Below are 15262 nucleotides of genomic sequence, written 5' to 3' on the forward strand. Positions count from 1 at the left end.
AGCATCAAATGAAGAGGATGGGATTCGACCCCACACAAACCAAGGCATGCCGAGCACAACGGACTAGCCTTGCATCGCCTTAACCACTCGACCACCTTTCGTTTTGCGCTGTCCTTTTGTTTAACACTCCCGATTCAGACCACCAGCTCATTAGTAGAGCGCTCAGTGAACTGAACTGAGTGTGTCAGATAGGGAAGACACACAAAAATTGCAGAGTGGGGTCCCCAGGACCGAGGATCACTGCTAAATGTACCGAACGACGAGGATGGGATTCGAACCCACGCGTGCAGAGCACAATGGATTAGCAGTCCATCGCCTTAACCACTCGGCCACCTCGTCGTATTACGTGCCGTCTTTTATTTAGCACTCCCGATTCAGATCATCAGCTCATTAGTAGAGAACTCAAAGAACTGAACTGAGTGTGTTAGATAAGGAGGACACACAAAAAGTTCAGCATGGGGTCCCCAGGACCTAGATTAAGGTCCAGTGCTAAAGGAACCGAACGACAAGGATGGGATTAGCAGTCCATCGCCTTAACCACTCGGCCTCCCCGCCCCCTTGCTGACTGAGAGAGGCCATGCTGCGGACCTTTTCAGCTGCTGCTGCTGTGCTTTCAGCAGGCTGTTTTGAGCACAGAGGGAATAGTGAATGAGCCGTCTTTTACACACCTCTAATCTGTTCCATAGAAACACGGTGCAGCAACCCGTGCCAGGAGACTGTTTGTGCGGCAGTTTAAAGCTTGCTACCACCTTGTCGGTTCACATCCACGTAGGTGCCTGCAAAGGTCACGACCGTCGCCGGCATTCTTTCGCAGAGGCAATATTGTAGCCTATGAGGTTTATCCGAGGCGCGATCATTGCTGGTTGAAAACTTTACCCAATACCCCGCCAGGATGACTTGAAATACAGTCAGCTTTGGCAATTTTTGCTAGCCTCTCTGGAGGCTTAGAGTATTGTTGAGAAAAAATAGCCTGGTTTCGTTTCTCGTCGAAAAGGTGTCTGCTGATGATTGAGCGCCAGAGCCAGAAGGCTTGTTGTTTTGTAAATATGTCCTCAAGACGGGTATCATTAAACTGCAGCGCAATTACAGCTCACCGTTACCCATCGTAAACAGGTTGGGCCTGTCTGGTCCGGTGGGCTCTCAGTGGCGCTAAAGCTTCCAGTGCATGTCGAGCACAATGTATTAGCCTTCCACCGCCTTACCCGCTGGACCACCTCGTCATCTTGCGTGGTTTCTTTGTTTAACACTCCTGAACCATGTGCATGTGGATGCCTTCTTCGTCTTTTGTTTCAGCCGCCGAGGGCCTGTTTTCCACTGAGGCCCTGCGTCAAACTCCCTATGAGACACAATCGAACGTTAGTAGTAACCTCCGATTACGGCCGAATGTGGATTCTGCTCGGACGACGGGGCACCGGTACATCCTTTGTAGCTTTGGCTTGTTAGCCAAACGCTACAGCAGTTTGCCATTTCCCATGAAATCATCCTTGATTTCCTTAAGAAAGGTGCCCCAAATTGGTGGAAAATCACATCTCAACCATACGCTGTCCAAAGCATTGACCCGCCTTCACGCGGCAAAACAGAACGTGTTGTTGGCCCGCACTGCTGGGTCAAACTGCGCTTCCCAAAAACAGATTGGGTCAAAACCGACAGAAGAAAACTCTAAGCCTGCTCTAAGCCCTACCCACGGGGAGGGCTCGACAGTCTCGCACAACGCGAGAGCCTCCGTTTCGCCTGTGTAATTTGGGGGCCGATGAAAACTGGGTCCGACCCGGTGAAGAAGCCCACGACCAGCCCGGCTAGCTCAGTCGGTAGAGCATGATACTCTTAATCTCAGGGTCGTGGGTTCGAGCCCCACGTTGGGCGGCTCTGTTGACTCTCTTTCTTCCCAAAAGGGTGGCGGGCTCCAGCGTGCCCATTCGCCGCGCAGGCTGAGTGGATTTTCGGGCTCCGGAAACATCTTTCAAAACAGATGTCGCTGTTAGTGCGAGCAATTTTAATCCCTAACCCTAACCCTTGCTTTTACACCGGTGATCCGGCGGCAGGAAGCAACAGCGGCTGTCTCTGTGGCGCAATCGGTTAGCGCGTTCGGCTGTTAACCGAAAGGTTGGTGCTTCGAGCCCACCCAGGGACGTGTGAAATGCCGGAGTTTTGCACGCGCGTCAGGTGTCCACTAACGCCTATGCCATTCTTAGGGTTGCGAGGCACAGCTTTCTCAGGGCGTTTATCTTGTGCACCTTCAATAAGCTGGCTTGTTTTAAAAGAACTCAGCGGCGGGCATTTGGTGAACATTTTCACCAGCTCGAGTAGTTTGCTGTGGCATGTGGATGCCTTCTTTACTGATGATCTGTCTCTGGGGCTCATCTAGTTGACATAGTATCCGCTGACATTCGGCTGAAGGTGCTGATCCACCATCTGCTCTTGGTACGGACTGGAACCGGGGGACTGTAGTGACCATCAGATCGGAATGCAGAATGGATCTGGTGGCTACGGTGACCTCAGAATAAGAAGAAACAGACTAATATTAATGTAGATGCAAAAGTTCCATGTTGCCACAAAGTCAATACCCAATACCCCACCGGGATGACTTGAAATACAGTCAGCATCGGCAATTTTTGCCAGTCTCTCTGGAGGCTTGTTGAGAAAGATAGTCTTGCTTCGTTTTGTTTCCTTTTATTGGCGTGGCTGGTTGTTGGTCCTCGTCAAAGAGGTGTCCACCGATCATAGCGTGCCGGAGCCAGAAGACTTGTTGTTTTATCAATATGTTCTCAAGACTTTGCGGCAGGTATCAATAAACTACAGCACAATCACAGCTCGCCGCTACCCATCGTAAACAGGTTGGGCCTGTCTGTTCCGGTGGGCTCTCAGTGGTGCTAAAGCATCAAATGAAGAGGATGGGATTCGAACCCACACAAACCAAGGCGTGCCGAGCACAACGGACTAGCCTTGCATCGCCTTGACCACTCGACCACCTTTCGTTTTGCACGGTCCTTTTGTTTAACACTCCCGATTCAGACCACCAGCTCATTAGTAGAGCGCTCAGTGAACTGAACTGAGTGTGTCAGATAGGGAAGACACACAAAAATTGCAGAGTGGGGTCCCCAAGAGGATCACTGCTAAATGTACCGAACGACGAGGATGGGATTCGAACCCACGCGTGCAGAGCACAATGGATTAGCAGTCCATCGCCTTAACCACTCGGCCACCTCGTCGTATTACGTGCCGTCTTTTATTTAGCACTCCCGATTCAGATCATCAGCTCATTAGTAGAGAACTCAAAGAACTGAACTGAGTGTGTTAGATAAGGAGGACACACAAAAAGTTCAGCATGGGGTCCCCAGGACCTAGATTAAGGTCCAGTGCTAAAGGAACCGAACGACAAGGATGGGATTAGCAGTCCATCGCCTTAACCACTCGGCCTCCCCGCCCCCTTGCTGACTGAGAGAGGCCATGCTGCGGACCTTTTCAGCTGCTGCTGCTGTGCTTTCAGCAGGCTGTTTTGAGCACAGAGGGAATAGTGAATGAGCCGTCTTTTACACACCTCTAATCTGTTCCGTAGAAACACGGTGCAGCAACCCGTGCCAGGAGACTGTTTGTGCGGCAGTTTAAAGCTTACTACCACCTTGTCGGTTCACATCCACGTAGGTGCCTGCAAAGGTCACAACCGTCGCCGGCATTCTTTCGCAGAGGCAATATTGTAGCCTATGAGGTTTATCCGAGGCGCGATCATTGCTGGTTGAAAACTTTACCCAATACCCCGCCAGGATGACTTGAAATACAGTCAGCTTTGGCAATTTTTGCTAGCCTCTCTGGAGGCTTAGAGTATTGTTGAGAAAAAATAGCCTGGCTTTGTTTCTCGTCGAAAAGGTGTCTGCTTATGATTGAGCGCCAGAGCCAGAAGGCTTGTTGTTTTGTAAATATGTCCTCAAGACGGGTATCATTAAACTGCAGCGCAATTACAGCTCACCGTTACCCATCGTAAACAGGTTGGGCCTGTCTGGTCCGGTGGGCTCTCAGTGGCGCTAAAGCTTCCAGTGCATGTCGAGCACAATGTATTAGCCTTCCACCGCCTTACCCGCTGGACCACCTCGTCATCTTGCGTGGTTTCTTTGTTTAACACTCCTGAACCATGTGCATGTGGATGCCTTCTTCGTCTTTTGTTTCAGCCGCCGAGGGCCTGTTTTCCACTGAGGCCCTGCGTCAAACTCCCTATGAGACACAATCGAACGTTAGTAGTAACCTCCGATTACGGCCGAATGTGGATTCTGCTCGGACGACGGGGCACCGGTACATCCTTTGTAGCTTTGGCTTGTTAGCCAAACGCTACAGCAGTTTGCCATTTCCCATGAAATCATCCTTGATTTCCTTAAGAAAGGTGCCCCAAATTGGTGGAAAATCACATCTCAACCATACGCTGTCCAAAGCATTGACCCGCCTTCACGCGGCAAAACAGAACGTGTTGTTGGCCCGCACTGCTGGGTCAAACTGCGCTTCCCAAAAACAGATTGGGTCAAAACCGACAGAAGAAAACTCTAAGCCTGCTCTAAGCCCTACCCACGGGGAGGGCTCGACAGTCTCGCACAACGCGAGAGCCTCCGTTTCGCCTGTGTAATTTGGGGGCCGATGAAAACTGGGTCCGACCCGGTGAAGAAGCCCACGATCCGCCCGGCTAGCTCAGTCGGTAGAGCATGAGACTCTTAATCTCAGGGTCGTGGGTTCGAGCCCCACGTTGGGCGGCTCTGTTGACTCTCTTTCTTCCCAAAAGGGTGGCGGCTCCAGCGTGCCCATTCGCCGCGCAGGCTGAGTGGATTTTGCGAGCTCCGGAAACATCTTTCAAAACAGATGTCGCTGTTAGTGCGAGCAATTTTAATCCCTATCACTAACCCTAACCCTTGCTTTTACACCGGTGATCCGGCGGCAGCAAGCAACAGCGGCTGTCTCTGTGGCGCAATCGGTTAGCGCGTTCGGCTGTTAACCGAAAGGTTGGTGGTTCGAGCCCACCCAGGGACGTGTGAAATGCCGGAGTTTTGCACGCGCGTCAGGTGTCCACTAACGCCTATGCCATTCTTAGGGTTGCGAGGCACAGCTTTCTCAGGGCGTTTATCTTGTGCACCTTCAATAAGCTGGCTTGTTTTAAAAGAACTCAGCGGCGGGCATTTGGTGAACATTTTCACCAGCTCGAGTAGTTTGCTGTGGCATGTGGATGCCTTCTTAACTGATGATCTGTCTCTGGGGCTCATCTAGTTGACATAGTATCCGCTGACATTCGGCTGAAGGTGCTGATCCACCATCTGCTCTTGGTACGGACTGGAACCGGGGGACTGTAGTGACCATCAGATCGGAATGCAGAATGGATCTGGTGGCTACGGTGACCTCAGAATAAGAAGAAACAGACTAATATTAATGTAGATGCAAAAGTTCCATGTTGCCACAAAGTCAATACCCAATACCCCACCGGGATGACTTGAAATACAGTCAGCATCGGCAATTTTTGCCAGTCTCTCTGGAGGCTTGTTGAGAAAGATAGTCTTGCTTCGTTTTGTTTCCTTTTATTGGCGTGGCTGGTTGTTGGTCCTCGTCAAAGAGGTGTCCACCGATCATAGCGTGCCGGAGCCAGAAGACTTGTTGTTTTGTCAATATGTTCTCAAGACTTTGCGGCAGGTATCAATAAACTACAGCACAATCACAGCTCGCCGCTACCCATCGTAAACAGGTTGGGCCTGTCTGTTCCGGTGGGCTCTCAGTGGTGCTAAAGCATCAAATGAAGAGGATGGGATTCGAACCCACACAAACCAAGGCGTGCCGAGCACAACGGACTAGCCTTGCATCGCCTTAACCACTCGACCACCTTTCGTTTTGCGCGGTCCTTTTGTTTAACACTCCCGATTCAGACCACCAGCTCATTAGTAGAGCTCTCAGTGAACTGAACTGAGTGTGTCAGATAGGGAAGACACACAAAAATTGCAGAGTGGGGTCCCCAGGACCGCTGCTAAATGTACCGAACGACGAGGATGGGATTCGAACCTACGCGTGCAGAGCACAATGGATTAGCAGTCCATCGCCTTAACCACTCGGCCACCTCGTCGTATTACGTGCCGTCTTTTATTTAGCACTCCCGATTCAGATCATCAGCTCATTAGTAGAGAACTCAAAGAACTGAACTGAGTGTGTTAGATAAGGAGGACACACAAAAAGTTCAGCATGGGGTCCCCAGGACCTAGATTAAGGTCCAGTGCTAAAGGAACCGAACGACAAGGATGGGATTAGCAGTCCATCGCCTTAACCACTCGGCCTCCCCGCCCCCTTGCTGACTGAGAGAGGCCATGCTGCGGACCTTTTCAGCTGCTGCTGCTGTGCTTTCAGCAGGCTGTTTTGAGCACAGAGGGAATAGTGAATGAGCCGTCTTTTACACACCTCTAATCTGTTCCGTAGAAACACGATGCAGCAACCCGTGCCAGGAGAATGTTTGTGCGGCAGTTTAAAGCTTGCTACCACCTTGTCGGTTCACATCCACGTAGGTGCCTGCAAAGGTCACGACCGTCGCCGGCATTCTTTCGCAGAGGCAATATTGTAGCCTATGAGGTTTATCCGAGGCGCGATCATTGCTGGTTGAAAACTTTACCCAATACCCCGCCAGGATGACTTGAAATACAGTCAGCTTTGGCAATTTTTGCTAGCCTCTCTGGAGGCTTAGAGTATTGTTGAGAAAAAATAGCCTGGCTTTGTTTCTCGTCGAAAAGGTGTCTGCTTATGATTAGGGATGTGCCGAACGAAGCTTCCGAAGCAGTGAAGCTTTTACTACAAACTGCGTTGATGCTTCGAAGCTTTTTGACACAGTGCTCTACTTCTCCATCTGGTGGTCAAAAAAAATCTCTACACCAGCTGTGCCATTGAAGTGTTTTGTTCATTGTAAGATTGTGTTTGTGTATTTAATAAACATATGTAATTAGCAAGATGGTGGTGTGTGTGTGTGTGTGTGTGTGTGTAGAGTCCCCCCCCCCTTTTTTTTTGGACAATATAATGGCAATAAAGACTTTCTGTTTTTCATTTGTACTCACATCAAACATTCCCCCTTCTACATAGAGACCTATTGGCATGTGTGATTTTTTTGTTTTTCATTGCTCCATTTTTCTGTGTTCTTTACAAAACATCACAAACATGTACGTTGTACAAAAACAACAACACCAAAAATAAAAAAATACACACACAAATGCAACTACATATTTTTATTCAAGAATATTATTTGTTCTGCTGTGCTGGAGCTTAAGCGGCTCCTTTTTTTTACTGATTCACATATTAAGCATGAAACTTTATTAGGACTGTCCAGACTGAAGTGTTCCCACACTTGAGAACGGGGTCTCTTGCGTGCATTTTCCATATTGATATTAAACAAGCAATGTGAGCTGAGGACGGCGTTCACAAGGACGGCGTTTACAAGCAGCAAACAAGTTTGTAGTTGAGGAAGGACTTTTATTCATTTTGGGACAGTGGTTGAGACCGCAAGGTGTTTTAATTTACATTCATACAACAGACATTCAAACGTCATTGTTTTTATTATATATTTTTTTTATAATAATACACCATGTAAAAAAACATAAAGACATGACAATTATGGATATAATTATAACATTGGAATAAAATGGACAGCGGGTATGGGATAGCGCAATCGTCGCGCTGTGTGTTTGAGCCTTGCATGACGTGTCAGTGAGGAAACAAAGCTTCATTTCCACAGGTCACGTGACAGCCTCATTTCAAGCAATGCTCCGAAACACTGTTTCAAAGCACTAGCATGTCGAAAACTCGACAAGTGTGTCGAAACTGGGTGTCGAGCGACCCATCCCTACTTATGATTGAGCGCCAGAGCCAGAAGGCTTGTTGTTTTCTAAATATGTCCTCAAGACGGGTATCATTAAACTGCAGCGCAATTACAGCTCACCGTTACCCATCGTAAACAGGTTGGGCCTGTCTGGTCCGGTGGGCTCTCAGTGGCGCTAAAGCTTCCAGTGCATGTTGAGCACAATGTATTAGCCTTCCACCGCCTTACCCGCTGGACCACCTCGTCATCTTGCGTGGTTTCTTTGTTTAACACTCCTGAACCATGTGCATGTGGATGCCTTCTTCGTCTTTTGTTTCAGCCGCCGAGGGCCTGTTTTCCACTGAGGCCCTGCGTCAAACTCCCTATGAGACACAATCGAACGTTAGTAGTAACCTCCGATTACGGCCGAATGTGGATTCTGCTCGGACGACGGGGCACCGGTACATCCTTTGTAGCTTTGGCTTGTTAGCCAAACGCTACAGCAGTTTGCCATTTCCCATGAAATCATCCTTGATTTCCTTAAGAAAGGTGCCCCAAATTGGTGGAAAATCACATCTCAACCATACGCTGTCCAAAGCATTGACCCGCCTTCACGCGGCAAAACAGAACGTGTTGTTGGCCCGCACTGCTGGGTCAAACTGCGCTTCCCAAAAACAGATTGGGTCAAAACCGACAGAAGAAAACTCTAAGCCTGCTCTAAGCCCTACCCACGGGGAGGGCTCGACAGTCTCGCACAACGCGAGAGCCTCCGTTTCGCCTGTGTAATTTGGGGGCCGATGAAAACTGGGTCCGACCCGGTGAAGAAGCCCACGATCCGCCCGGCTAGCTCAGTCGGTAGAGCATGAGACTCTTAATCTCAGGGTCGTGGGTTCGAGCCCCACGTTGGGCGGCTCTGTTGACTCTCTTTCTTCCCAAAAGGGTGGCGGCTCCAGCGTGCCCATTCGCCGCGCAGGCTGAGTGGATTTTGCGAGCTCCGGAAACATCTTTCAAAACAGATGTCGCTGTTAGTGCGAGCAATTTTAATCCCTATCACTAACCCTAACCCTTGCTTTTACACCGGTGATCCGGCGGCAGCAAGCAACAGCGGCTGTCTCTGTGGCGCAATCGGTTAGCGCGTTCGGCTGTTAACCGAAAGGTTGGTGGTTCGAGCCCACCCAGGGACGTGTGAAATGCCGGAGTTTTGCACGCGCGTCAGGTGTCCACTAACGCCTATGCCATTCTTAGGGTTGCGAGGCACAGCTTTCTCAGGGCGTTTATCTTGTGCACCTTCAATAAGCTGGCTTGTTTTAAAAGAACTCAGCGGCGGGCATTTGGTGAACATTTTCACCAGCTCGAGTAGTTTGCTGTGGCATGTGGATGCCTTCTTAACTGATGATCTGTCTCTGGGGCTCATCTAGTTGACATAGTATCCGCTGACATTCGGCTGAAGGTGCTGATCCACCATCTGCTCTTGGTACGGACTGGAACCGGGGGACTGTAGTGACCATCAGATCGGAATGCAGAATGGATCTGGTGGCTACGGTGACCTCAGAATAAGAAGAAACAGACTAATATTAATGTAGATGCAAAAGTTCCATGTTGCCACAAAGTCAATACCCAATACCCCACCGGGATGACTTGAAATACAGTCAGCATCGGCAATTTTTGCCAGTCTCTCTGGAGGCTTGTTGAGAAAGATAGTCTTGCTTCGTTTTGTTTCCTTTTATTGGCGTGGCTGGTTGTTGGTCCTCGTCAAAGAGGTGTCCACCGATCATAGCGTGCCGGAGCCAGAAGACTTGTTGTTTTGTCAATATGTTCTCAAGACTTTGCGGCAGGTATCAATAAACTACAGCACAATCACAGCTCGCCGCTACCCATCGTAAACAGGTTGGGCCTGTCTGTTCCGGTGGGCTCTCAGTGGTGCTAAAGCATCAAATGAAGAGGATGGGATTCGACCCCACACAAACCAAGGCATGCCGAGCACAACGGACTAGCCTTGCATCGCCTTAACCACTCGACCACCTTTCGTTTTGCGCTGTCCTTTTGTTTAACACTCCCGATTCAGACCACCAGCTCATTAGTAGAGCGCTCAGTGAACTGAACTGAGTGTGTCAGATAGGGAAGACACACAAAAATTGCAGAGTGGGGTCCCCAAGAGGATCACTGCTAAATGTACCGAACGACGAGGATGGGATTCGAACCCACGCGTGCAGAGCACAATGGATTAGCAGTCCATCGCCTTAACCACTCGGCCACCTCGTCGTATTACGTGCCGTCTTTTATTTAGCACTCCCGATTCAGATCATCAGCTCATTAGTAGAGAACTCAAAGAACTGAACTGAGTGTGTTAGATAAGGAGGACACACAAAAAGTTCAGCATGGGGTCCCCAGGACCTAGATTAAGGTCCAGTGCTAAAGGAACCGAACGACAAGGATGGGATTAGCAGTCCATCGCCTTAACCACTCGGCCTCCCCGCCCCCTTGCTGACTGAGAGAGGCCATGCTGCGGACCTTTTCAGCTGCTGCTGCTGTGCTTTCAGCAGGCTGTTTTGAGCACAGAGGGAATAGTGAATGAGCCGTCTTTTACACACCTCTAATCTGTTCCGTAGAAACACGGTGCAGCAACCCGTGCCAGGAGACTGTTTGTGCGGCAGTTTAAAGCTTACTACCACCTTGTCGGTTCACATCCACGTAGGTGCCTGCAAAGGTCACAACCGTCGCCGGCATTCTTTCGCAGAGGCAATATTGTAGCCTATGAGGTTTATCCGAGGCGCGATCATTGCTGGTTGAAAACTTTACCCAATACCCCGCCAGGATGACTTGAAATACAGTCAGCTTTGGCAATTTTTGCTAGCCTCTCTGGAGGCTTAGAGTATTGTTGAGAAAAAATAGCCTGGCTTTGTTTCTCGTCGAAAAGGTGTCTGCTTATGATTGAGCGCCAGAGCCAGAAGGCTTGTTGTTTTGTAAATATGTCCTCAAGACGGGTATCATTAAACTGCAGCGCAATTACAGCTCACCGTTACCCATCGTAAACAGGTTGGGCCTGTCTGGTCCGGTGGGCTCTCAGTGGCGCTAAAGCTTCCAGTGCATGTCGAGCACAATGTATTAGCCTTCCACCGCCTTACCCGCTGGACCACCTCGTCATCTTGCGTGGTTTCTTTGTTTAACACTCCTGAACCATGTGCATGTGGATGCCTTCTTCGTCTTTTGTTTCAGCCGCCGAGGGCCTGTTTTCCACTGAGGCCCTGCGTCAAACTCCCTATGAGACACAATCGAACGTTAGTAGTAACCTCCGATTACGGCCGAATGTGGATTCTGCTCGGACGACGGGGCACCGGTACATCCTTTGTAGCTTTGGCTTGTTAGCCAAACGCTACAGCAGTTTGCCATTTCCCATGAAATCATCCTTGATTTCCTTAAGAAAGGTGCCCCAAATTGGTGGAAAATCACATCTCAACCATACGCTGTCCAAAGCATTGACCCGCCTTCACGCGGCAAAACAGAACGTGTTGTTGGCCCGCACTGCTGGGTCAAACTGCGCTTCCCAAAAACAGATTGGGTCAAAACCGACAGAAGAAAACTCTAAGCCTGCTCTAAGCCCTACCCACGGGGAGGGCTCGACAGTCTCGCACAACGCGAGAGCCTCCGTTTCGCCTGTGTAATTTGGGGGCCGATGAAAACTGGGTCCGACCCGGTGAAGAAGCCCACGATCCGCCCGGCTAGCTCAGTCGGTAGAGCATGAGACTCTTAATCTCAGGGTCGTGGGTTCGAGCCCCACGTTGGGCGGCTCTGTTGACTCTCTTTCTTCCCAAAAGGGTGGCGGCTCCAGCGTGCCCATTCGCCGCGCAGGCTGAGTGGATTTTGCGAGCTCCGGAAACATCTTTCAAAACAGATGTCGCTGTTAGTGCGAGCAATTTTAATCCCTATCACTAACCCTAACCCTTGCTTTTACACCGGTGATCCGGCGGCAGCAAGCAACAGCGGCTGTCTCTGTGGCGCAATCGGTTAGCGCGTTCGGCTGTTAACCGAAAGGTTGGTGGTTCGAGCCCACCCAGGGACGTGTGAAATGCCGGAGTTTTGCACGCGCGTCAGGTGTCCACTAACGCCTATGCCATTCTTAGGGTTGCGAGGCACAGCTTTCTCAGGGCGTTTATCTTGTGCACCTTCAATAAGCTGGCTTGTTTTAAAAGAACTCAGCGGCGGGCATTTGGTGAACATTTTCACCAGCTCGAGTAGTTTGCTGTGGCATGTGGATGCCTTCTTAACTGATGATCTGTCTCTGGGGCTCATCTAGTTGACATAGTATCCGCTGACATTCGGCTGAAGGTGCTGATCCACCATCTGCTCTTGGTACGGACTGGAACCGGGGGACTGTAGTGACCATCAGATCGGAATGCAGAATGGATCTGGTGGCTACGGTGACCTCAGAATAAGAAGAAACAGACTAATATTAATGTAGATGCAAAAGTTCCATGTTGCCACAAAGTCAATACCCAATACCCCACCGGGATGACTTGAAATACAGTCAGCATCGGCAATTTTTGCCAGTCTCTCTGGAGGCTTGTTGAGAAAGATAGTCTTGCTTCGTTTTGTTTCCTTTTATTGGCGTGGCTGGTTGTTGGTCCTCGTCAAAGAGGTGTCCACCGATCATAGCGTGCCGGAGCCAGAAGACTTGTTGTTTTGTCAATATGTTCTCAAGACTTTGCGGCAGGTATCAATAAACTACAGCACAATCACAGCTCGCCGCTACCCATCGTAAACAGGTTGGGCCTGTCTGTTCCGGTGGGCTCTCAGTGGTGCTAAAGCATCAAATGAAGAGGATGGGATTCGAACCCACACAAACCAAGGCGTGCCGAGCACAACGGACTAGCCTTGCATCGCCTTAACCACTCGACCACCTTTCGTTTTGCGCGGTCCTTTTGTTTAACACTCCCGATTCAGACCACCAGCTCATTAGTAGAGCTCTCAGTGAACTGAACTGAGTGTGTCAGATAGGGAAGACACACAAAAATTGCAGAGTGGGGTCCCCAGGACCGCTGCTAAATGTACCGAACGACGAGGATGGGATTCGAACCTACGCGTGCAGAGCACAATGGATTAGCAGTCCATCGCCTTAACCACTCGGCCACCTCGTCGTATTACGTGCCGTCTTTTATTTAGCACTCCCGATTCAGATCATCAGCTCATTAGTAGAGAACTCAAAGAACTGAACTGAGTGTGTTAGATAAGGAGGACACACAAAAAGTTCAGCATGGGGTCCCCAGGACCTAGATTAAGGTCCAGTGCTAAAGGAACCGAACGACAAGGATGGGATTAGCAGTCCATCGCCTTAACCACTCGGCCTCCCCGCCCCCTTGCTGACTGAGAGAGGCCATGCTGCGGACCTTTTCAGCTGCTGCTGCTGTGCTTTCAGCAGGCTGTTTTGAGCACAGAGGGAATAGTGAATGAGCCGTCTTTTACACACCTCTAATCTGTTCCGTAGAAACACGATGCAGCAACCCGTGCCAGGAGAATGTTTGTGCGGCAGTTTAAAGCTTGCTACCACCTTGTCGGTTCACATCCACGTAGGTGCCTGCAAAGGTCACGACCGTCGCCGGCATTCTTTCGCAGAGGCAATATTGTAGCCTATGAGGTTTATCCGAGGCGCGATCATTGCTGGTTGAAAACTTTACCCAATACCCCGCCAGGATGACTTGAAATACAGTCAGCTTTGGCAATTTTTGCTAGCCTCTCTGGAGGCTTAGAGTATTGTTGAGAAAAAATAGCCTGGCTTTGTTTCTCGTCGAAAAGGTGTCTGCTTATGATTGAGCGCCAGAGCCAGAAGGCTTGTTGTTTTCTAAATATGTCCTCAAGACGGGTATCATTAAACTGCAGCGCAATTACAGCTCACCGTTACCCATCGTAAACAGGTTGGGCCTGTCTGGTCCGGTGGGCTCTCAGTGGCGCTAAAGCTTCCAGTGCATGTTGAGCACAATGTATTAGCCTTCCACCGCCTTACCCGCTGGACCACCTCGTCATCTTGCGTGGTTTCTTTGTTTAACACTCCTGAACCATGTGCATGTGGATGCCTTCTTCGTCTTTTGTTTCAGCCGCCGAGGGCCTGTTTTCCACTGAGGCCCTGCGTCAAACTCCCTATGAGACACAATCGAACGTTAGTAGTAACCTCCGATTACGGCCGAATGTGGATTCTGCTCGGACGACGGGGCACCGGTACATCCTTTGTAGCTTTGGCTTGTTAGCCAAACGCTACAGCAGTTTGCCATTTCCCATGAAATCATCCTTGATTTCCTTAAGAAAGGTGCCCCAAATTGGTGGAAAATCACATCTCAACCATACGCTGTCCAAAGCATTGACCCGCCTTCACGCGGCAAAACAGAACGTGTTGTTGGCCCGCACTGCTGGGTCAAACTGCGCTTCCCAAAAACAGATTGGGTCAAAACCGACAGAAGAAAACTCTAAGCCTGCTCTAAGCCCTACCCACGGGGAGGGCTCGACAGTCTCGCACAACGCGAGAGCCTCCGTTTCGCCTGTGTAATTTGGGGGCCGATGAAAACTGGGTCCGACCCGGTGAAGAAGCCCACGATCAGCCCGGCTAGCTCAGTCGGTAGAGCATGAGACTCTTAATCTCAGGGTCGTGGGTTCGAGCCCCACGTTGGGCGGCTCTGTTGACTCTCTTTCTTCCCAAAAGGGTGGCGGGCTCCAGCGTGCCCATTCGCCGCGCAGGCTGAGTGGATTTTGCGAGCTCCGGAAACATCTTTCAAAACAGATGTCGCTGTTAGTGCGAGCAATTTTAATCCCTATCACTAACCCTAACCCTTGCTTTTACACCGGTGATCCGGCGGCAGCAAGCAACAGCGGCTGTCTCTGTGGCGCAATCGGTTAGCGCGTTCGGCTGTTAACCGAAAGGTTGGTGGTTCGAGCCCACCCAGGGACGTGTGAAATGCCGGAGTTTTGCACGCGCGTCAGGTGTCCACTAACGCCTATGCCATTCTTAGGGTTGCGAGGCACAGCTTTCTCAGGGCGTTTATCTTGTGCACCTTCAATAAGCTGGCTTGTTTTAAAAGAACTCAGCGGCGGGCATTTGGTGAACATTTTCACCAGCTCGAGTAGTTTGCTGTGGCATGTGGATGCCTTCTTAACTGATGATCTGTCTCTGGGGCTCATCTAGTTGACATAGTATCCGCTGACATTCGGCTGAAGGTGCTGATCCACCATCTGCTCTTGGTACGGACTGGAACCGGGGGACTGTAGTGACCATCAGATCGGAATGCAGAATGGATCTGGTGGCTACGGTGACCTCAGAATAAGAAGAAACAGACTAATATTAATGTAGATGCAAAAGTTCCATGTTGCCACAAAGTCAATACCCAATACCCCACCGGGATGACTTGAAATACAGTCAGCATCGGCAATTTTTGCCAGTCTCTCTGGAGGCTTGTTGAGAAAGATAGTCTTGCTTCGTTTTGTTTC

At 50.1% G+C, this 15262-nt stretch overlaps 16 non-coding genes across 16 annotated transcripts; 13 read left to right on the forward strand and 3 right to left on the reverse strand.

Moving 5' to 3' along the window:
* Nucleotides 1–257: 257 nt before the first annotated feature.
* On the reverse strand, nucleotides 258–339 carry trnas-gcu (transfer RNA serine (anticodon GCU)). The gene has a single exon. It is a non-coding gene; the product is annotated as a tRNA-Ser (tRNA).
* Nucleotides 340–802: 463 nt separating this feature from the next.
* On the forward strand, nucleotides 803–943 carry LOC141307823 (U4 spliceosomal RNA). The gene has a single exon (XR_012346749.1). It is a non-coding gene; the product is annotated as a U4 spliceosomal RNA (small nuclear RNA).
* Nucleotides 944–3127: 2184 nt separating this feature from the next.
* Nucleotides 3128–3209, reverse strand: trnas-gcu (transfer RNA serine (anticodon GCU)). The gene has a single exon. It is a non-coding gene; the product is annotated as a tRNA-Ser (tRNA).
* A 463-nt stretch (nucleotides 3210–3672) lies between these two features.
* On the forward strand, nucleotides 3673–3813 carry LOC141307824 (U4 spliceosomal RNA). The gene has a single exon (XR_012346750.1). It is a non-coding gene; the product is annotated as a U4 spliceosomal RNA (small nuclear RNA).
* An 847-nt stretch (nucleotides 3814–4660) lies between these two features.
* Nucleotides 4661–4733, forward strand: trnak-cuu (transfer RNA lysine (anticodon CUU)). Its single transcript has one exon. It is a non-coding gene; the product is annotated as a tRNA-Lys (tRNA).
* Nucleotides 4734–4933: 200 nt separating this feature from the next.
* Nucleotides 4934–5007, forward strand: trnan-guu (transfer RNA asparagine (anticodon GUU)). The gene has a single exon. It is a non-coding gene; the product is annotated as a tRNA-Asn (tRNA).
* Nucleotides 5008–6545: 1538 nt separating this feature from the next.
* On the forward strand, nucleotides 6546–6686 carry LOC141307825 (U4 spliceosomal RNA). The gene has a single exon (XR_012346751.1). It is a non-coding gene; the product is annotated as a U4 spliceosomal RNA (small nuclear RNA).
* A 1943-nt stretch (nucleotides 6687–8629) lies between these two features.
* On the forward strand, nucleotides 8630–8702 carry trnak-cuu (transfer RNA lysine (anticodon CUU)). Its single transcript has one exon. It is a non-coding gene; the product is annotated as a tRNA-Lys (tRNA).
* A 200-nt stretch (nucleotides 8703–8902) lies between these two features.
* Nucleotides 8903–8976, forward strand: trnan-guu (transfer RNA asparagine (anticodon GUU)). The gene has a single exon. It is a non-coding gene; the product is annotated as a tRNA-Asn (tRNA).
* A 996-nt stretch (nucleotides 8977–9972) lies between these two features.
* trnas-gcu (transfer RNA serine (anticodon GCU)) lies at nucleotides 9973–10054 on the reverse strand. The gene has a single exon. It is a non-coding gene; the product is annotated as a tRNA-Ser (tRNA).
* Nucleotides 10055–10517: 463 nt separating this feature from the next.
* On the forward strand, nucleotides 10518–10658 carry LOC141307826 (U4 spliceosomal RNA). Its single transcript, XR_012346752.1, has one exon. It is a non-coding gene; the product is annotated as a U4 spliceosomal RNA (small nuclear RNA).
* Nucleotides 10659–11505: 847 nt separating this feature from the next.
* Nucleotides 11506–11578, forward strand: trnak-cuu (transfer RNA lysine (anticodon CUU)). Its single transcript has one exon. It is a non-coding gene; the product is annotated as a tRNA-Lys (tRNA).
* Nucleotides 11579–11778: 200 nt separating this feature from the next.
* trnan-guu (transfer RNA asparagine (anticodon GUU)) lies at nucleotides 11779–11852 on the forward strand. Its single transcript has one exon. It is a non-coding gene; the product is annotated as a tRNA-Asn (tRNA).
* Nucleotides 11853–13390: 1538 nt separating this feature from the next.
* On the forward strand, nucleotides 13391–13531 carry LOC141307827 (U4 spliceosomal RNA). Its single transcript, XR_012346753.1, has one exon. It is a non-coding gene; the product is annotated as a U4 spliceosomal RNA (small nuclear RNA).
* An 847-nt stretch (nucleotides 13532–14378) lies between these two features.
* trnak-cuu (transfer RNA lysine (anticodon CUU)) lies at nucleotides 14379–14451 on the forward strand. Its single transcript has one exon. It is a non-coding gene; the product is annotated as a tRNA-Lys (tRNA).
* A 201-nt stretch (nucleotides 14452–14652) lies between these two features.
* Nucleotides 14653–14726, forward strand: trnan-guu (transfer RNA asparagine (anticodon GUU)). Its single transcript has one exon. It is a non-coding gene; the product is annotated as a tRNA-Asn (tRNA).
* The last annotated feature ends 536 nt before the right edge of the window (nucleotides 14727–15262 follow it).

The sequence above is a fragment of the Garra rufa genome, unplaced genomic scaffold, assembly GCF_049309525.1.
Source record: "Garra rufa unplaced genomic scaffold, GarRuf1.0 hap1_unplaced_002, whole genome shotgun sequence".
Taxonomy (NCBI): domain Eukaryota; kingdom Metazoa; phylum Chordata; class Actinopteri; order Cypriniformes; family Cyprinidae; genus Garra; species Garra rufa.